Source organism: Haemorhous mexicanus, chromosome 6 (assembly GCF_027477595.1).
Source record: "Haemorhous mexicanus isolate bHaeMex1 chromosome 6, bHaeMex1.pri, whole genome shotgun sequence".
Classification (NCBI taxonomy): domain Eukaryota; kingdom Metazoa; phylum Chordata; class Aves; order Passeriformes; family Fringillidae; genus Haemorhous; species Haemorhous mexicanus.
In genome coordinates, this window is record NC_082346.1 from 32054109 (window position 1) to 32073572 (window position 19464).

The window sequence follows — 19464 nt, forward strand, 5'->3', positions numbered from 1 at the left end:
ACATCACAGATTATTCTTCTCTAAGCTAGGTAATTACAAATAGCACTTAAGAGATAGCACTGTTGCATTGATTTCCTACCTTTCTGATGCATAATTTTATGCATCTCACAGTTGTAGTGTGAGTTCTCCATCTCGCCCTCTGACATCAACGATAAGTGCCAAGAATTAAGGAGATGTTGCTGATGTAACTGTACCCCCCTGTACCCCTGTTTAGAGCTGGGAGCCACCATTCCACACCACCAAGAAGCAATTCATGCACCCCTGCTTGTGGGCTCCTCACTACAAAGGGCCCAGACCTTCCAGAAATAGCTAATGTTGGCATAAAACAGCCACAAAATTCACACCCAAACTTCCCTCAAACCATGTATCTGTTATTATGTAACAGAAGGAGTAACATATTGTTGTTGCAATCCTGAGCCTGGCATTTAAATGGTTAAATGTCTGGAACATGCTGCTATTATGCTATGGAGATATCACTCCTCAGCAATTCCTAATTCTGCATTCCTTCAGGCCTAAAACCTGTCCCAGAGTGAACAGAAATGTGTAAGGTTTGTGACAGGACAAGCTAATTGCTGTAATTTATTTTATTTTCTTATACAGGAGAAAGCACACTGTACCATACTGTGTCAGCCCCTATCTGAAGAGGGCAAATCCTCTTCTGTGAAGTTATTAAAATTTATGACTTTGGTGCAAAGCAGTTAGTAAACCTGGAGCAAATTTACAGCAAAGACTTTTTGCAAGATGAAGGGGAATGCCTCACTGGAAAGGTTTCCATTTTATGGGATCCTCCTGCGAACTGAGGCATGAGGCAGATATAGAGGTACAACAAGAACTGAAGCAAACAGGAGGGAGCAGCGCCAGCTTTGCAAAGTTCAAGGGCAGTGACAACATGTGCTGCATTCTTTCTTCTTGTTCTAAACACTAAAAGATAGTAAATGTCTCAGAGGAAGGAAAGAGGATATGTTAAGAAACAGATTTATGTTGAAACATGGCCTTAAAAAAACCTTGGACTTATCTTTTCTGTTATTTCAACCACTACTTAGACATTAATGAACTGGACAAAGGAAGTGGATAAATAATACTGTTCAGAGAGAGTGATTTTTTTTCCAGCATGCATTGCCTTGTGCTTCCAAACCCTGATGTTTTCATGCTTAGAGATGGGAGTATCACACCAACACTGGCCCAAGAAGAAAACAGGCTTATAAGAGTGGTCTCTGCTCAGAGGTCCCCAAACTCTCCAAGCTGAACCATGGCAGAGTGGTACGGAGTGCTTATCCATGCTGTGGGGTAGATGCTTCCACAGCACCTACCATGTGCAGTCAGCTGATGGGCAGCAGTTCCAGTGTCTCCCGTGGGCTTAAAGCCAGTTCTTACTCCAGCCACTGCTGGCATCATGGTTGCTGTTCATGACACAGGTGATACAGGGAGTTCAGGGATTAGGGAAAGTAAGAAAACAGAGCTGAGAGACAGATGAGAGAAAGGTGACTTCTCAGTAGATGCATGTAGCAAGGGAGTGGGTGTCCAGAAGCACAGAGATGGGATCCGAGCATGGGGAGGTGAAGGTGAATGTTAGAAGTCTGGAAGAAGATGTCTGAACAACTCCCTGCTTTCTGTATCAGGTCCATCTCTAGTAAAATGGGTGATTTCAATTCCTGTAAACACTCCCTCCTTTCTCACACACACAAAAAAAATAGCATGAAACTAATCTTCAAAGCAGACAGGCCAAGGACTGTATGAGATGCCTGTTCCACTGTCTCCTGTGAAAGTGAACTTTTCAGAGCACTGGCAGAGACACCAGCAGACACCGTATCTGTTCTGGACTGCAAACACAGAGGAGGAACTGGCTGCTTCACTCTCACTGAACAGCTGTCACAAGTGAAAATAAAGCTGCTTGTGGTCTGAGTCAAATGCAAAGTAAATGCCTCTCCACAACCAGGGGAAAACAAAGAAGAAAGGGTGATTCTTCAGCTGTGGCCTGCAGTGCTGCTTCCAAGCAGAAGAGGCTTGCACTGAGCTCCAATGCCCAGGAAGGAACTGTCAGTAGAACTGGGCACAACACCTGGCCCTACTTATACATGAGAACTAGATTCATTTTGTTTCTGCCTATCAATGCAATCAAAACAAACTTTCTATAAGTCCCTGTCACTGAGAGAAATGACACATATAGGCAGGATGGGGAAAGTGGTTTTATTTCACCTTCCATTTTTCACTGGAGGGAACAGCAGGATTAAATCTATTCATCTCAATAGTGCTTCTGGGATTATTCTGCTACGCCCAACCAGAGCATTGCAAATACAGAGCTGGTCTCAAAGACCTTCTTGTCCTCTACATTTAAGGTGATACATTTTAGAGACTAAATCCTCATGTAAGCAAGTCCCAGTTGTTGCAAGTATGTTGGGAGGCAATTTAGTCATAAAGATACTTCAGTTCCATTAGTTTCTTATCTAAGGAAAATTTGGATAACTAGATCAGTATCTTGAATCAAATGAAACAAATGTCCTAAAACAGTCTTTTTTATTGCAAGAAGTCTGTGCAGGCAGAATGTGACTATAGTCTTGATTAAAAAAAAACCCAACACGTTCCTTGTTGGTGTAACTGCACAGAACAATTAGTTCCACCTTGTCCACATTCTCACATAGCAATATTTTTTATTCCCAGATGGATGTGTCATTGCCTGGCAAGTTCATCCCCAACACTGGGCCCTTTGCAATGTCTATCAATTGGCAATTGGAAAATATTATCTCATCAAATGTTAAAAATGGATTGATGAACTAAATGACAGTGAAATAACAAAGCAGTGAAGAAACAAATTCCCAAATCTTTCAAATCTCAACATCAAACCATCTTGATAAAAGCCTGGCCTATCAAAAAGAAGGAAAAAATCTCCCTGTAAGTACAAAGAAAATATTTATAAAGAATTAAACTACTGAGCTCAACAAAAACAGCATGCCATGCAATAAGAATGAAAGTACTTGGCCTCTCACTCAGGCTGTGCAGCTTTCCGGTTCACTGGCAGAGCTCAAAGACCACTACTTTTCACCTGCATTGCATTTAGTCTGTATTTTTGGTGCAGATATCTAACAATCAACCTGAAGAAAAAGAAAAAATCCCCTTCAAGCCCTAATCTATTTTTCCATCGTCACCTATTCAGAAAGTACAAGTATAAAAATACCCAGCGGTGGAAAAACCCATCACACAATAAAAAACAACCCACAGGACAAACTATCTGTGAAGTAACTAACCACAGTGCTCTACAAACTCCCACTGCTGCCTTCTGCCCTTTTCAGCCCTTCTCCACAGCTTTTACTTAAATCAAAATGTGATTCTCATTCTCTTACCCTACAGTGGTGACCGTCTCACTCTCTGCACCGCTCAGCTAAGGTGTGTCTCAAGGCACACTACTGACTTCATAGACTCTTGTTATTTAGGACACATGGCAGGAAAAACAGTTGCTGCTGTCAGAGATCAAGCTTGGCCACAAGACTAGCCATGGGAAAATGCTAACTTTTAAAATGCTTATGCTCGCCCTTTTATTATGAGAAGGAATCTGGCAGTTTTACTTCTAAAACCTCCTAGTTCTAAATCTTTACAAACTACACCCCCCCCTCCCCCCCTGATTATTCTATTTTACTTCAAATTTCAATTAAGTAGAAATATTTTATCTGCCATTTGGAGTTGTTCAGTAATCAATGACATGTAATTTAGTTTTCCTTTTTTTTCATAGCACAGTCATCAAAATATACTTAGCAAACAAAGCAATTAAGTGTAAACCCCTACTAATCCCCAGTTTAGAAAAAAACCCAAATGTGTTATGTGCTGACTTGAGGTTACACTAAACAGGCTGTTCGATTCAGCCATTGTCATCACCACGAGACCAAAACCTGCCTGTTACAGACTCCAGGTGCAAAGTTCTGATGGAGTCAGCAGTGAATGCAATAGAAAGGGAATGAGCTCACTTCTCTTTTTGGAGAACAGAGTTCATTTATCTCATATGCTCCAAACAGGTGAGTTTTCACACTTTTTTGTTTATCATATTTATGTCTTTATGTGTACACACTCTGGGTGATTTTTATATGGTTAATCTGATATTAGACCAAGATTAAGGTCCTTTTTGCTGTTTTTGTTCCCAGTCATTCATTATTCCCATTGCAACAACTCCTAGAGCTCTCATCTTCAAGATGCAAACCACTAGACAAATAGAGAACAAAAAGATAGCCCCTGACCTAAAGATCATCTTTTTATGAGAACTGCAGATTACAAGTCTCTTAGCTGCTGATGATTATTCACCACTTACAATGAATCTTCCCTAAGGGATGAGGGAAATACACCAAAATACGTGACAGACTAGAAAAACTGTGCATAAATAAGGACTTTGAGTATTCTTCATGAAACATTAGAAGTTTTTTCAAATAAGTAATGTTGACCTTTATTTTACCCCCCAAAAATCAGCAGGGACCTTTATACAGCTCAAAATTTAGGAAGGGTCCATCAGAGAATTGGAGAGATGCTGGCTTACTTTTAATCCCACACCAGCCTGCCTACTGTTACCAGTATGGTTTACACCGGAAGATCTCATTCCCTCACTGAACTTATTGGTGAGCTCATGTCAATTCTCCTCTGAGTTGAGAAAGAGAGATACACATATGCTAGTACTGAGACTCCTGCCTGATGACCTAAAAAAGGAATTAACATTAAGACATTAAAAAAATCCAGCTGTTCTGATTTCTTGCCAGACAATCTACTAGCCGTGACCAAAACAATCAGGTCTCAGGAGATCTGTGGAGGTGGGAAGACAGCTGGTGGTTTACAGCACCTGAAACAGGGCCCAAATCAGGGAACTGTGGAGTTGAGAGCCTTGGGAACAGATATTTCTTTTTACTGGTGAAAATGTTCTGCCTCTGTTGCCTGACACCACATCACAAAGTGGTGAGTTTCCACCTCTCTGTCATTGCTGCAGTGCTACTGCAAATGAGAGAACAAGCAGTGATTTGGTGGGAGGGATGGTGAAGCGCAAGTAGAAGAAAGCAGTTAAGTCAATTCCTTTCTGTAACCAAGGATAAATTTTTTATCCCTCAGCTAAACCTCCCTCCTCTAACAGCAGTCTTTGAGAAATTCCTTCCTTTTCTAAAATCTAAAATTATGCTAATTTACACCACTCTCTCAGTATCCAGAATTCTTTCCCACATTGCTCATCATTAAAACTTAAAGTAGCTTCTTCTTTGAACCACTACTATGCAGTCACTTCTTCCTGTCTCTTCAAGACTAGACAATAAAATCACAAACCATTGAGTTAAGGGAGGGGAAAAAAAACCCTAAACAACCCAGTTCTGGCATTTTGCCTGCCTGCACATATAAAGGATACATAGGTTAAAAAACAAAAGCTTGCCCAATTGTGGCATCTGGCAATGCTAGGGCCCTGTGATCCAGAAAATGCTTTTAATTATCACCTCACCAATCATGCTACAAGTCATTGCTGTAATTTTTTTTTGCTTAAGTTCCCTCAGGGAATTAAACAGATCATGATATTAATCAGAAGGTATGTAGGAGGGAATGGGCAGAATGCTAGAATTACATGTATGTAGGTCCCTGAAGGCTTGAATAAAGAAATGAGATTTAGAATCCCACTATCAGAGCAACTGAAGCCTTGCATGCTGCAAGCCTCAACCCTCTGACCTACACAGCCATGGCATTATCATATCTGATTTTCCCAGGATGGTTCATCTCAGCTGCTTAACTTCATCACTCTCTGCTAGTGTTTACTCATCATCTGGATTTGCCACTTCCAAACTTTCCAGACCAGAATTGAATAAGCCTGCTGTCACACTCACCCCTCCATAACAGCCTGAAGCCTGGAAGCCTGGATGGCTGAATCCCAGAAAGGCAGAACAAAAGCTAATACAGCTGGGGGAGGAGAGTGAGATACAGCTCTGAAACTGCAGTGAGTTTCAGAATGCACTTCACAGCAATATGGTCGTGTTAAGATTCTGCAGTCTGAGAGGCAGATTATTCCCACAGTCTACAATTTTTTTTCCACAAAATACGTCTTGGTGAAGAAACAGTGTCACGGCAATTTAGCTCTCATACCCAGGAAACTGTCACAGTGCAGGCAAAAGCAGCAGCACCCCAGCCTGCAAATGAACCTTAAATTCAGAGTCACAGTGCAGCAGCACGATGGGGGTAGCAGGGAGAGAGAGTCCAGTTTCTCTTGCACAATGAGTTCTCCAGCAAAGTGGCCAATAAAAGCACCAATTAGCACTAATTTACCCAGGGTGTTTCTGACATGGCTGCCCATCTCCCGAGGAGTGGGCTGATGCTGTGTGCCCACATGGCAGACAGAAAAGGACAGTGGGTGTATGCAAGCTAGTTTTCAATAGCACTGACATCCTCCTTGGTAAATATATTCTGCTAAGAAGCCACAGGGAGCATTGTGCTGCTACAGCATGGTCCCTGCCAGCACCTGAGTTTGCTCAATGAACACTAGTGCTGACAGTCAGCCTACACTGAGGTGCATTTTCTCAACATACTCAGCATAAAATGTCTAAATGAATAACAATTTCTGATCACAGCCTAGTAACATGGCTTCGAACTAGTGAATAAAGTCTATGTCCTTTTTACTCCTGAGCACAGGAGTATTTTAGCAGTATCTTTTAGTAGTATCTTTCCAAATAATTTTCAAATTTAGTGACAACTTCTTTATACAGCGAGTTGAAACATGCAATAACAAAAACTCCACAGTGAGCTGATGACCACAAGGAATACGTTTAAAAAGCAGTGTTAAACAGTACTTCAGGTGAAGGTTGCAATTCAAACTGGGCAAACTGCTTTACTTTGCATGATTACCAGCATAATTTCTTTGAAAATTTAGCCTTCAGCATTCTTAACACTGGTCCCATACATTAGAGTTGCAAGAATTCCCTCTAGGTGTAAATAAAAACAACAATCTTAGAACTGTAAAGCTTGAATCATGAGCCAGAGTTATCAAAACTGAAACTCCAGAAGGAAGCAATCCCCCTTCAGCCTGCAACATGGAAACAGAGGTCAGCCAAACATTTGGGGGCTAGAGATGACTGTTTGCAAATTACAGCTGTTCACATCTGGAGTTCAGATTTGGCCAAATGCTTAATACTATCAATCACAAAAACTGAACTGGAAGAATGTTTTGGTTGTATGAATAAGAACATAAAAGTTAGAAAATATTAAATGTAAAAAACCGTTATGTGCAATTTCAACTCTGCCTTTCAAACACAACAGATTCAATTATTTCTCACGGTGGGTATCATCATGGTTGACTGTGGCATCTCTTAGCTGGTATTTACCCACAAGTCAGCACTTGCCAGTGCAGGTTTCTCTAGCTGTATCCATTTCTCAGCACAGAGTGGTTCCTGACACAAGATGAAGGATGCAACCTCTTCTCTCACAAAGTGTCTTCTGGGCTGGCCCATCAAACCTTACATATAGACCTAGCAGATGCATCTGAGTCCTCAGAGCACCTTCAAAACACAGCTTGGAGTAGCTTCTGAACATAAATTAATTGGGCACTTTCACTTTTTTATTATTGCACAGCCAATATACCCATGTATAGAAAATGTATAGAAATGTTCTCTCTCACTATAACATGTATGACAAAACATTTTGGTACATGCAGACACCCCAGGGCTCACTGTTCAGAACTGACTCATCTCCAAAGCTGAAAATACATATTTATTTATGTACTTAGACACACACACAGAGGCAGTATAAAACATGCAGGATGTTAAAGTGACTGACGATTACAGGGGTCTGGATTCACTCTCTAACTGACACAGACTTTCCAGGAGTTTCCCAGCTAGTCAGTCCCTCTCTTCACGGCACAGTTGCCCATCCTGAAGCAGAGGAGGTGTAGGCTTTTTTACTTCATCTCATTCTCAAAAAGGAATTACTTACTTTATCTGAATTAAGCAAATCAATTCAATTTTGGACAACAACCAAGACTGGAAAATTTCATCCCCATAAGCTTTTCTGACTGATGACAGAGGGTTAGAAGGGAAACAGCCATACACCCTTAACTATAGGAGGTTCCTTCCGCTCTGGCTAGAATGCAAAATATTCCAAGATGTGCCAAATTTTCACGGTAGTCTGCATCAGGCAGCGACAAGACACCAAAGTGCTCTGTGGAGACTAATGCATAAATCCAAAATGATCTTTTGACTGCAGTGACTCTTCTCTCCTGAGATGTATTAAATTTTTTAAAGCCAGTGAAAAATAAAAAAAATTGCAAAATATCACTTTTAATCCTTGGACTAAAAAATGGTTGAATCCTCCAGAGGCCAGTCAGGGCCAGAAACAATTTTTTTCCCCAGATTTGGGGGGGCAGGGGGAGGGCAAAGGGAAAGAGAGAGAGCAAAGAGTGGTTCGTTTCAAATAGCAACATTGTCCAAAAGGGTGAAAGGGAACAGATGGCCATGGAGAATGCAGCCTCAAAGCCCTAAAGAAAAGGGCTATTTTGACAGATCTCGCTGTTTCCTATTCAAGCATGAACATTCTGGCATGGAGAGTTAAGACGATACAAGGAACAACCTCTGTTCCCAGCAACTGACTATGGGCAACTGGCCTCTGAAGCTCTCTGAGAAAAACAACATGAGACAGACAGACAAACAGATATGGCAGCAAGCCCAGATCCCAGCCACCAGGAAAAGGAAAAAAAACACCCCAAAAACAAAAACAACCAAAAAACCCCAAACATCAGAAAGGCTAGAAACAGCTGCCTTTTCCTGGCTCCAGTGCAGAGCATTAGAAAGAGACTGTCCAGCCTTTCTCATCTTCCTTTTTGGTAAAAACTTCTTGAAGGGGTCACCCTCAAGCTGTTGGTCTTTGCCCTAAGGGGAGGTGAAAAAGAGGACAGACCAGAGCTCAAGTCTGGCTCAATGAAACCTGCTTCCTTTAATCAAAAAGACCTCCCTCCAGCAAACTATGAAGAACTCTAAACATAAAAATGCATCATTAATGCTGGATTTTTGCATGCAAAATGGCTGAGAAATTTAAAGTTGTGGCTCTCAGAGTATCTGTAATTTGTTTGCATAAAATACAGAAGAAAACCATTATATGTGAGGCCAGGGAAAATTGTACCTGCTGTGGGAAACACTGTTAATGTGTGTCCTGGCTTTTCTAGTAATCTATTCAGGAGAGTGCATCAACAGCTGTTTCATTCACCAACTCTGGATATGTGCTATCACACAGAGATTTTGGTTTTGAAGGACAGCTTCACACCTACACCAAAAATTTAAAGAGGAACCTGAGCCATTAACTGTAACCAGACATCACTGTTTCCAAAGTCCATAGAAGAAGGGATGAATTTCTCTCTGATTTCCTGTACCATTTTTATGCTTAAGGCAGAGCTTGAGGCACTGCCTGTTTCCCAGCCAGAGCTCGCCTATGGGCAGAAGCACTGAGTGGTACCTTCCCCTTTCACTGACGTGGGGACCAGAGCAACGGCAGTTTCACCCTACGCTTGCAGGGAGGGAAAGAGGGGGTATATGGTATAAACATTAACTATCTTCCCAATCCTTCCCTGAGGCAGGGAAGTGGCTATCATCTCAGTTTTAATATCCTCCTTTTTAAAAATCATTGAAGGAAAAAGATAATAAAGAACTGGGGGTGCTCACATGCCAGAACTCCAAATGAAGAAATGCAAATGCTACATACTGATCCTATCTGTGCCTTTGTTCCCTCATCTGTAAAATAGCATTTGCTTACTTTAGTCAATAAGTAGTAAAAGTGTAGAAAAATAGACACCAGGAACAAACCACCTCAACATCCTTAGTAATCCAATTATTATTAAAGCCATAGTTTTCTACAATATGTAAATAATTTGTGGGGATCTGTTGGTTTCACAAAGGATAGCCAATGTAGTCATTACTAGTTGTAATCATTAATTAGTAACTAAATAGATAGGATCTGACTAGTGGAAGTAGCCACACAATAAATAAAAAAACCTTATTTTAGGTTAAATCAGATAAATTCTGCTTCTTTTCTTCTTAACCATGAGCTTCCTAAGACTGAGTAACTGCTCCAGGCTACACTTATTAAGGGAAACTCAACTGTGGACTGTTGACTAAGTACTAAGAAGCATTTAACTGGTGGATTCAACTTTGTTCCCCATGTTTCCTTGAGTAAAGCCAGCCTAGTCCCCCATAATTTTCATTCTGCTTTACTTTTAATATATGAGTCCTTCTGTTCACTGCAGGAGTAACCAATAATGCTCACAAACCAATTCTGTCTTTCACGTTGCAGGACAGGTGGTCCCTCAGTATATTCCCACACATTCCAAATATTTTAAGTGTTCCACATCTGTTGTCTAAAACATTTTTAGTTCCCTGCAAGAACAGTAGAAAATGAAAACAAGAAGTTATATATAACATAGTAAATGACCTTGTATGCCACATGAGCTCTCTGTCATTTCAACAAGATTATAAATTTCAAAAAAGAGCTCAATCTTAATTCGTTATACTATACAGCTATCTTGCAGAGAAGATAACTTGAGAATTAATTTATGACAGCTGTAATAGCCCAGACAATAAAACTGAATCTAGAGATGACCTTTTTTCCCCCACAAGAATCTGCTGATCTAAAGGGAATTTTTAAAAATTAAAGAGTTAAAGTGATTCACACATTTTCTCACAATGCAAACCTCTCTATCTACTTAAAAAAAATTCATCAAAACATCTCCCATGTATGTATAAGCAATTTTGTAGGAGTGGGAATTTTATAGGAGTTTAGTGTTGGCCTACAGCAGCTATGGAAACACTAGATGCTTTTTTATTTTCCCCCCTACAAGAATGAATCTAATCAATCTACTTTAAAAATGTATGGCTGCAAGTATTTCTTCTCACTTAACAGAGCCAGTGGTCAAGATCTGAAGTGAGGAAATTCAAAGCACTAATTGCATCTTAACCAGCAGGCTACTCCTAGAAGGCAGAAAATAACTGCCTGGGCTGTGCTTGGGGGAGGTGGTGAGGGCTGGAATTTCTGCTCTCGCTCAGAGTGCTGTGAGATGGCAGCAGCTACCAGCAGCTGGGAGTCTGGTCTGCATCTCAGGCAGAAGCTGGCACATCTGGCTGAACCAGCACTGCAGCTCCACTGGGCACAATCTTGTTACAGACTGTAACAGGAGACTGGCCCCTGCTGCATGGCCAATGTCATTTCCAACAAGGTAATGACATTCCTTCAAGTACTTTGCCAGCACAACCACACCCATCAGTTAGGAAAGCTAATATCTCATCATATGAGATATAAGCAGTACAACCATGAGCTCCACAACCCTGCAACAGAAACATGTGCACAGCCTTGTTGCTGCTGTTTTATTTTTTCGGTTAAAAATAAACCTTCTAGTATGAGCTACACTGAAATGTTATAGGGGATCCCTGAGGCACAGACCCCTAGACATGCCTCATGGTTGCACAGTGGCATCCTTTGCCATGTTAAAATACTAGATCTTCTACAGAGTAGGGATCTAAGAACTTCCCATGGAGCCAGGACTGAAACTTAGGAATTTAACCAAACTTGCCCCAATTAGTTTTGGAAGAGACAGCTGGCTGCCTTTGTCCAGCCCTAAAGAAACACTGACTGCAAGGCACAGATTCTCAGCAGTGCATAATGGCAAAATGATTCTGGATATGAATGAGGATATAGGCACCTTCACCAAAACCACAACTGGATATATAGGAACTGGAATAGACCCATGAAGAAGAGGATTTTAGGGATTTTTCTTGAAGCAAGAAACTCAGACTCACTCATCATAGACTCCACACAGGCTCTGACATTCTCTTACCACAGCAAGAGCTGGAAAGACAAGATAAAAGAAAGAGGGACAGCCATGCTAAGGATCATCACTGGGTACCGCAGCAGAAGCCAGAGGGATGAGAACTGTGGGAGTTCCACTTAAATTTTAAATCCTACCTTCTGATAAACATTTCTGAAGCAGAGATGTTAGCATGCTTAACTCTGTAAAACAACAGGCTGCCAATGGCTGATAGACCACTGAGAAATTCGAGTAAACTTGCATTTAAAAGCTGCTGTGTTCATGTAAACGAAAGATGATAACAATGATTTGCAGGAAGTACTATGTCACACCAGCCTAGCCGGGAAATAAACAGTCCTATTAGACACATAAAAATAGTACCATATGCCATGTGAGAAAAACAATACCCTGGTTTTTTACTTGCACCAAGGAATGGCTACTTGGCAGATGACTATGCCAGTAGCACCCTGCAAGGACTGTTCCCTAAATTGTGACACATTTCTATCCTTTCTATACTACTGTTACTCTGAACTTCTGAATTAGGGGTGACTTGTTAAGCTGTACATATGAAGCATGTGTCTATTTTCCAGCATAATCTAATTGCCAGAAAGTAAAGCAACTTCAGTCATTGACCACTTAGGTAGTTCCAGGCATTTCTACTTCGTACCCTTAATCCATCCTCTCCAAAAAGCAGCTCTGTGATTTCACTATATGTCCTGGAATCAATGAAGCCAACTGACTTCTGCTTCTAGGAAGCAACACCATGGGCAAGTTCATTCTGCCTGATGTGACAAAAGATACATACAATGGGAAGACCATCTATTCCACATAGGAAAACCAAGAAACTGCTGGTTTTCCCTCTGTTCTGGAGCTGCCTATCCTTAGGCATAAACTCCATCATTTGATTACATTATACTTTGAAACAATTCAAATTTCTTCACACTTAGGCTAGGAGGATGTAAAACAAGTAACTTGAATCCCTGGGTAACACCACATGTGTTTCTCAAGCAGAACTTATACCATGGAGCCCTTGACTTTGAAAAGCAAATGAACAAGAACAGTAATTAAAATGCAAATGAACAAGAACAGTAATTAAAAAGTAGAATAATTATGAGATGAACTTTGTTACCAAGTAACAATACGATTAAAGATAATATACTTGTTATACATAAGAAAGGACTAAATATGGACTAAGTAGTGTGTTAGTGAATGTAGTTAAACAACTTGACCTTCTTGTGAAGCCAGCTTTGAATTCTGCCTTTACATAAGCTCTCCTAAGAGCTCTGCACTGGTAAAAAGTTTCTGTAACAGATAGAAGGCTACAGGTGGCCTAGGTGAACGGAATGTGATATTCAGAGCTAACCCACAATAGCACAGAGTCATCTCGTAGAGACTTACATCCAAACTCATGCATGAAGTAAAATGTCAACAAAAAGCTGGAGGCCCAAATAGTGTGGGAAGAGTGATTTCCTCCATAAAGCATGATGCCTTAAGTTTTAGCTTTTATACTTTTCAAATTCTGTACTGCTTTAGTGTGCAGTTCTGAGCTTCAGATTAAAGGATGACAAGCTCTCTTCACAGAGTAGCTAGACAAAATAATTCCTTTCCTAGCTTGGGACCAAGGACTACTACCCAAATTTCAGGCCCAAGAGCATTAACAATGTGGACTGAAGAGAAAAAAACAAGAAGGATGGGACTTTATAACCTAAACCTGTAACTGGACAATTAACTCCAATATGCTAACGGACCAGAACTTAAAAAGTGAGAGATCTCATGACTGGCTGTCCGTTTTGTGACAATTTTGGTTCATCTTGAGTGTAGCCCTGGTTGGGCTCTTGTGCTGCCCAAGGTGTATCCATTGAGGCCTTTTAATAAATCCCTACTTTATTTTTTAACTCTGTCTAGCCTCTGGTCTAGGTCAGCCTTCACAAGGCATCAACAGGGTTTGAGGAAGTGAAAAAAATCTATTTATTATCTGCACATTTTCAATACAGGAGAAAAGGACAAAATCATATTAGAATTGCTCTTTGAGGATGCTGCATGACAAAATACAACCAGCTTGCCATCGAGGCACAGGAGACCTGGAAAGCACATAGTGAACTGTGACACTGGATTTTCTTAGAAGAAAGCAGGCATTCTTTTCTGAAGGGCAATGCCCACAACCCTGGATGATGGGTGCTGGATATAGATGCTGGATGGATGCAAGTTAGTGACAGTTTAGGGAGCCTAGTTTGGTATCACTCAGAAATGACACGAGTGTGCTCTACATATTCACTTGCCAAATATATTACATATTCAATAATTCTAAACATAGCAAGATTCTTCATTTAATTATCATGCTATAATCATGCTAAAAAGAAAACTGTTTAGAAAGTAGCAGTTAGGAAAGTGCCTTGTGGATACTGTTGATCATCACAACACTCTATAGCTTCCTCTGCTGTCAATGGGGATGCACATGATGTGAGGCATCTTGCATGTTACTATCTACTTAGGCAAAGCTTTCAGCCAGAAATAAGTAATGTCTAGATATTTGGTACCTACTGGAGCCATTCTTGAAAGTCTTTTATGTTGGTTCTAGCAAATGTGCCTTAGTTCTTCCAGCAAAGTAACTCCTGGAAGAGGTTTACAATTGCTCAAACTAGGTAACCAGACTAGACTGTTCTTTCCCTAACTTCTAACTTTTTTTTTTTTTTCAGTAAGGAAAACTAATCCTCAAAACAATTTGTGAAAAAATCCTGCATGAAAATAATCATATGAAATTAAATAACTGATTCTGTAAAAGAGTAACAGGATTTCCATAATTTATTTGGGAACAACATGCAGGTATAAATGCTGCTCTTGCTAGTATCAACTTAGGTAAAATAAAGTTTATAGTATGTGGTCAGTTCAAAACTGAGGCCATGTAACTATATCACCTTGTAGATCTGAAGTCAGTCAAGAATATCAAGCTACTTTGGAAACAGAAGGATTTGAAAAGAGATTCACCTTTATGATATACACATTTCCAACTTTTGTTGTTAAAATGACAGCTCATGCACAAAGTCAGAAAATGGAAGTGTTCTCCTGTACTTGCTCACTTTAAAAATGGTGGTTCTTGGATTCAAAGCCTTGTTACTAACTGTAGATTTGTATTAGAGATTTCCAGTCTCCCCTCTGGATAGGTACATGCACCCAGCTGCTTCTGCAGGCAGTAGGATTTGCAGGAACACTATTGGTGGCAAATTTGGGGCTAGTTTTATACCTGTAGTTTCCAGCCTTTGCTGGTGAAGAGAAGCATATCAGCAGCTTGCAGTCATGGCTAGCCTACATTCATGCCCACTGAATAAAATTAACATTTTGTAAATTCTACACTCCAATGCTGACTATGCCAGCAATATTTCCTAACCAGAGCTAGTTAAAAAAAACAACCTAAACCCTGATTTTACAATAAATCAATCTGATAAAGAATAAATGCTTTCTGAAAACCTGTACATGCCAGTACATCTTCTGATTTAGACAGAGGCCATGCTGATACCTGCCAAGAAGATTTCCTGCTGAACCTTTCTGCTGTCCAGCCCACTCTCTGGCAGCCTGCCCAAACAACAGCTTTGAACCAAGGAACTAGGACCTCCAAGGAAACAACTTAGGCAGTGTAAAAATAGAGGAGGGCATCCACATTCACATATTTTTCAAAAAATATGTGGCAATTCTGAGTAGACACTTAAATACTTGTCTTTCCAATTAAAAGTATTTTCTGAAAACTCAGCAATTATTGCAAAACAAGGAATATAATTTACCAGCTACTCCTATTACAAAGAACAACAGTCTTAATCCTTTACTGGAAAGCAGATCAACTGCCTTTCAATTGCCATTCCCTTTTCCCTCCCTTCACTCCACTACGAAATTTTCATTCTTACCTGGAGTCGTACTGTAATCTAGGTCATCTGGCCACTCTCCTACTCTACTACTACTTCAACTTCTGGTCATTGTTGGCTGGGACAGTGCTCAAACACTGTTCAGACTATAAGCAAATGACTTTCAAGAAGGATGAGGCAATTTGCAAGACCAATTTACATTATCAAAGGTCTGACAGAAATTGGGCAACAAGGCCCAATTCACCTCTGATAAATTATCAACCCCTACCCTTACTTAGATGCAGACATAAACCCTAGAGTATCTTAGAAAGAACTGGTAATTACTACTGATCAACTGGTACCTACTTCCATGATGCTTAACCCTAAATGTGGACTTATTTTGTACATGATATGTGGGGGCAGCTATGGCTCAAACACATTTGTTACTATTCAAAGGTCACAGTGGCAGAGACAGCATAAAGCTTGGAAAGAGGTGTCCAAATTCATAGATACTAATAAACTTTACTACTTTTCCTGCTCTGTCCCTAGTCAATGTTAATATAATCCTTCTTTTAAAGGCAAGCATTGCCAAAGAAAAACAAATTACTTGGCTGGGCTTGCATGATCAGGCTCTTGAATTTAGCCAAGACATGTTATATCCTATCTCTTGTAAGAAGTGCCACAGGAATTTCAATAAGTTCAAATGGTAAAAATAACAGACTTGTGCTTCATGCGAAATATAGTGTTTCAGCAAAAAGAGTGCCTCTTTATGTCACTCCAGGTGACTGTCTCAATGCTAACCTAGCAGAAAATAGGATGCTTACTGAACAACCAGCATTATTATTCTCTGCCCAACAAAAGCTTATCATGATTGTTTCAGCCCTGTCCTACTTTATTTACAAGACCCAGCAAGATAAGAGCTAGAGGCAGCACAGTCATTTGTCAGTTAACACTCACAGCTGACTATAGCAAGAACTCATTCATGAAAAATTGAAATTAGTCATTCTCAATTGGCTTCTCCAGCCTTTCTCTTCAGATGCAGTGACTTATTTAAGCAATAACCATTGCAACCATTGCAACTCTGGTGAAATTACAGAAGGTACAGAAACAGAAACGGTTTTCAAACACCAGTAACATTTAACTGTATTAGGATGCTCTCCAAAGGCATTACTGTGGGGTTAAACCTACAAAGATAAAGTTTTTTTTGGTTTGAGTTTATTAGTGGCAGTCTCTTCACAGAATGGAGACTGGAATTGAAAGCCATGGTCAGTGGCAGGAGGCTGCTGTCAGTGCAAAGCATCCCAGCTTTAGTTTTCCCCTTAACAACCAACATAGAGCAGAAGTGCTGAGTTTGGCTAACAGAGCTGGGTGGTATCTTGTCAGCTCAAACAGAGACAGAAGAGTAAATAAGGCAGTGTAAAGGAATTTGCCACACCATACATGTCTTGTCATATCCAAAGCAAAATGCGTGCTGTATATGAATCAATTTGGAATATAATATTAAAAACTAAGCCATGTATTGGCTGCAAAATAGCCAAATTGTTCTCATTCTAGCCATTATCCTGTCTGAGCTTTTTCCCCTAGAGAAAAACATCCATGGACAAAAGAAAGAAAACAAAGAGGCAGAGGGTTTGAAGCACTACCCTCATGCTCTCAGGCCTTTGTTTCATTGCCTACACCTTCAAGCTCACCACCTTCAGGAACAGGTGAGGAGAAATGAACTCAGGTTCACTTACTGCACAGAACTCTGCAGTGAAATATATATGCAGAAACTTACCCATTCTCTTGTAAAACTGAGTGCTTTCCAAGCCAAACACAGCAACATATCAAACTCAGAACACATCAAACACTTAGTGCTAATATTTATATCAGTGTTGATAATGACTTCAGAATGGAAGAATTCAGCTCCTTTCCATCCTAAATTTGGTGTTGGCTTCAAAACCATATACATAAATTAGGTACATCAATGGAAAATACCGAGTCTTGTTTGCTCCTACAACACAGCACTGGTATTTCCATTGGTGTTCTTGAATCTTAGTAATTATTTTCTAAAAACAATTAGCCAAAAACTATGCTTCTCTGTAAATGTGTTCATGTTTTACTGCTTTACACATTAAGGTTTTTTCCATATCAATGTTTTTCACAGCTCCATCTTTCATCTCATGTGTAAGCAGATAAATATTTCAGATTTTATGTACTCTGACTCAAACTTTATTTAAGAAAAGGAATGATGAACATAAAGCATATCTGACCATATTTGCTGGAACAGTCCATGCATAAAGTTCCTTTACACTCTCTATAGCACACAAGTCACTTCTTTTAATTGCTGTGTTTGAGGCTGCAATTCAATACCTGCTGAGCAGCTCCACAACTGTACTGTTTAGCAGCTTGGGCTAAGAAGTGAATCAAACTGCATTCAACAACTCATACCTACAAGCCAGAAAAAAACCCAGAATATATATAGATGTGCAGAATAATGCAGTGAACTCTGTCCCAAGGGTGGCTCATTACATTGAGTACCTGTCCTACAAGTCAGGAAAAACTTTGTTATAGCAAGACATTTGTAACAATACAGAGTGATTATTAGACCTCTGCTATAACAGTCAGAAGCTGGAGGGGTTTGGGGGGTGAGTTAGGTTTGGTTTGTTTTTTCTGGGTTTTTTTTTGAGTTTGTTTGGTTTTTAAAATTTTTTTCTTTATTAAGTGTGTAACTACAATGCAGGCACTTGTCCTACATTGCTGCTGTTTCTGGATTTCTCTTTTAAAGTCACAGATGCAAAACCATCCTGGAAAACCTAAACCAAAGTTCTTTCGAAAAGTAGTTTCATCCAAATAGAATCATACCAAATAAAGCCATAAAATCAGAGACTGCTCTAAGTACACTGTAATGAGCCCTCAGATTAACTGAGTTTGCAATGAATTTTAAACACACAAATAAATTCTGTGTACCTTTTGGATTTTCTGGCAACCACATCACATAGTCTTGGCTATTACCCATAAGGGAGTTCTGCCACATTAATGGAATGAACATGCTGCTTTTATTTTGCTAGCATGAGTTCTTAAATTATTTTAAAGGTTCTTGTATCTCAGTTCTGGTTTCCATGTTAAAGCTGGAGTATCTAGCAGCAGTGGCTCACTGTGGAGGACATGCACAATTTCAACATTGGCTTAGAAGAATGCATTGCTTGGGATGCACAAGTTCTCCATTTGAGCAACCCCAAAATAAAAGTAAAATAAGCAAAATAAGTAACAATGAAATAAATATTTATCAACTCAGCTATAACTATTTCTCTTTCATACTGGAGAGTACTGGACTACAGGCAGAATGGTAATGACTTGACTATTCATTCTTTCTATATGCCTCATTTAATTGATTAAAATCACATCAAGCATACATGTGTGGGATCTGTGAAGTCCCACCTGCTCCAGTACAGTAAAGAAATCTGTTGCACGTGTTAACCTTCCCAGCAGAACATTACATCCAACTCTCTCTGTAAGATAAAGATCTATATTTCTTTCAAAAATTATGATTCCCTGAGGTAAAGAAATGACAGTCTCCAGGGGATCTGAAACATGACTCTGAATGTTCTGACATTTGTAGTAGTATCTTTCTCCCCCCCCCCCCCCCAACTCCTGCATTTGTCCCACTCCTACCCAGGACAAGTCTACTTTTTATTAGCTTCAGCGAGATTCCTCAACAAAGTAACACTTCTCAGCATCTACTTGTGCCCTCTGCTTTGCCCAATTAAACTTCTTAAAAATTGTCTTCACTATTATGCAACAGCACAAGTTCTCTATGACATGGAAAGTAATAATGTGGTGGATATTCCCCTTAAAATATTTTATCAGTGATGC

The 19464-nt window shown here is 39.9% G+C and overlaps 1 protein-coding gene across 5 annotated transcripts in view; it reads right to left on the reverse strand.

Annotated features, from left to right (window-relative positions):
• Positions 1-19464, reverse strand: part of RAD51B (RAD51 paralog B) — a 386354-nt gene that overhangs the window by 178159 nt on the left and 188731 nt on the right. The gene's annotated exons all lie outside the window — the stretch shown is intronic.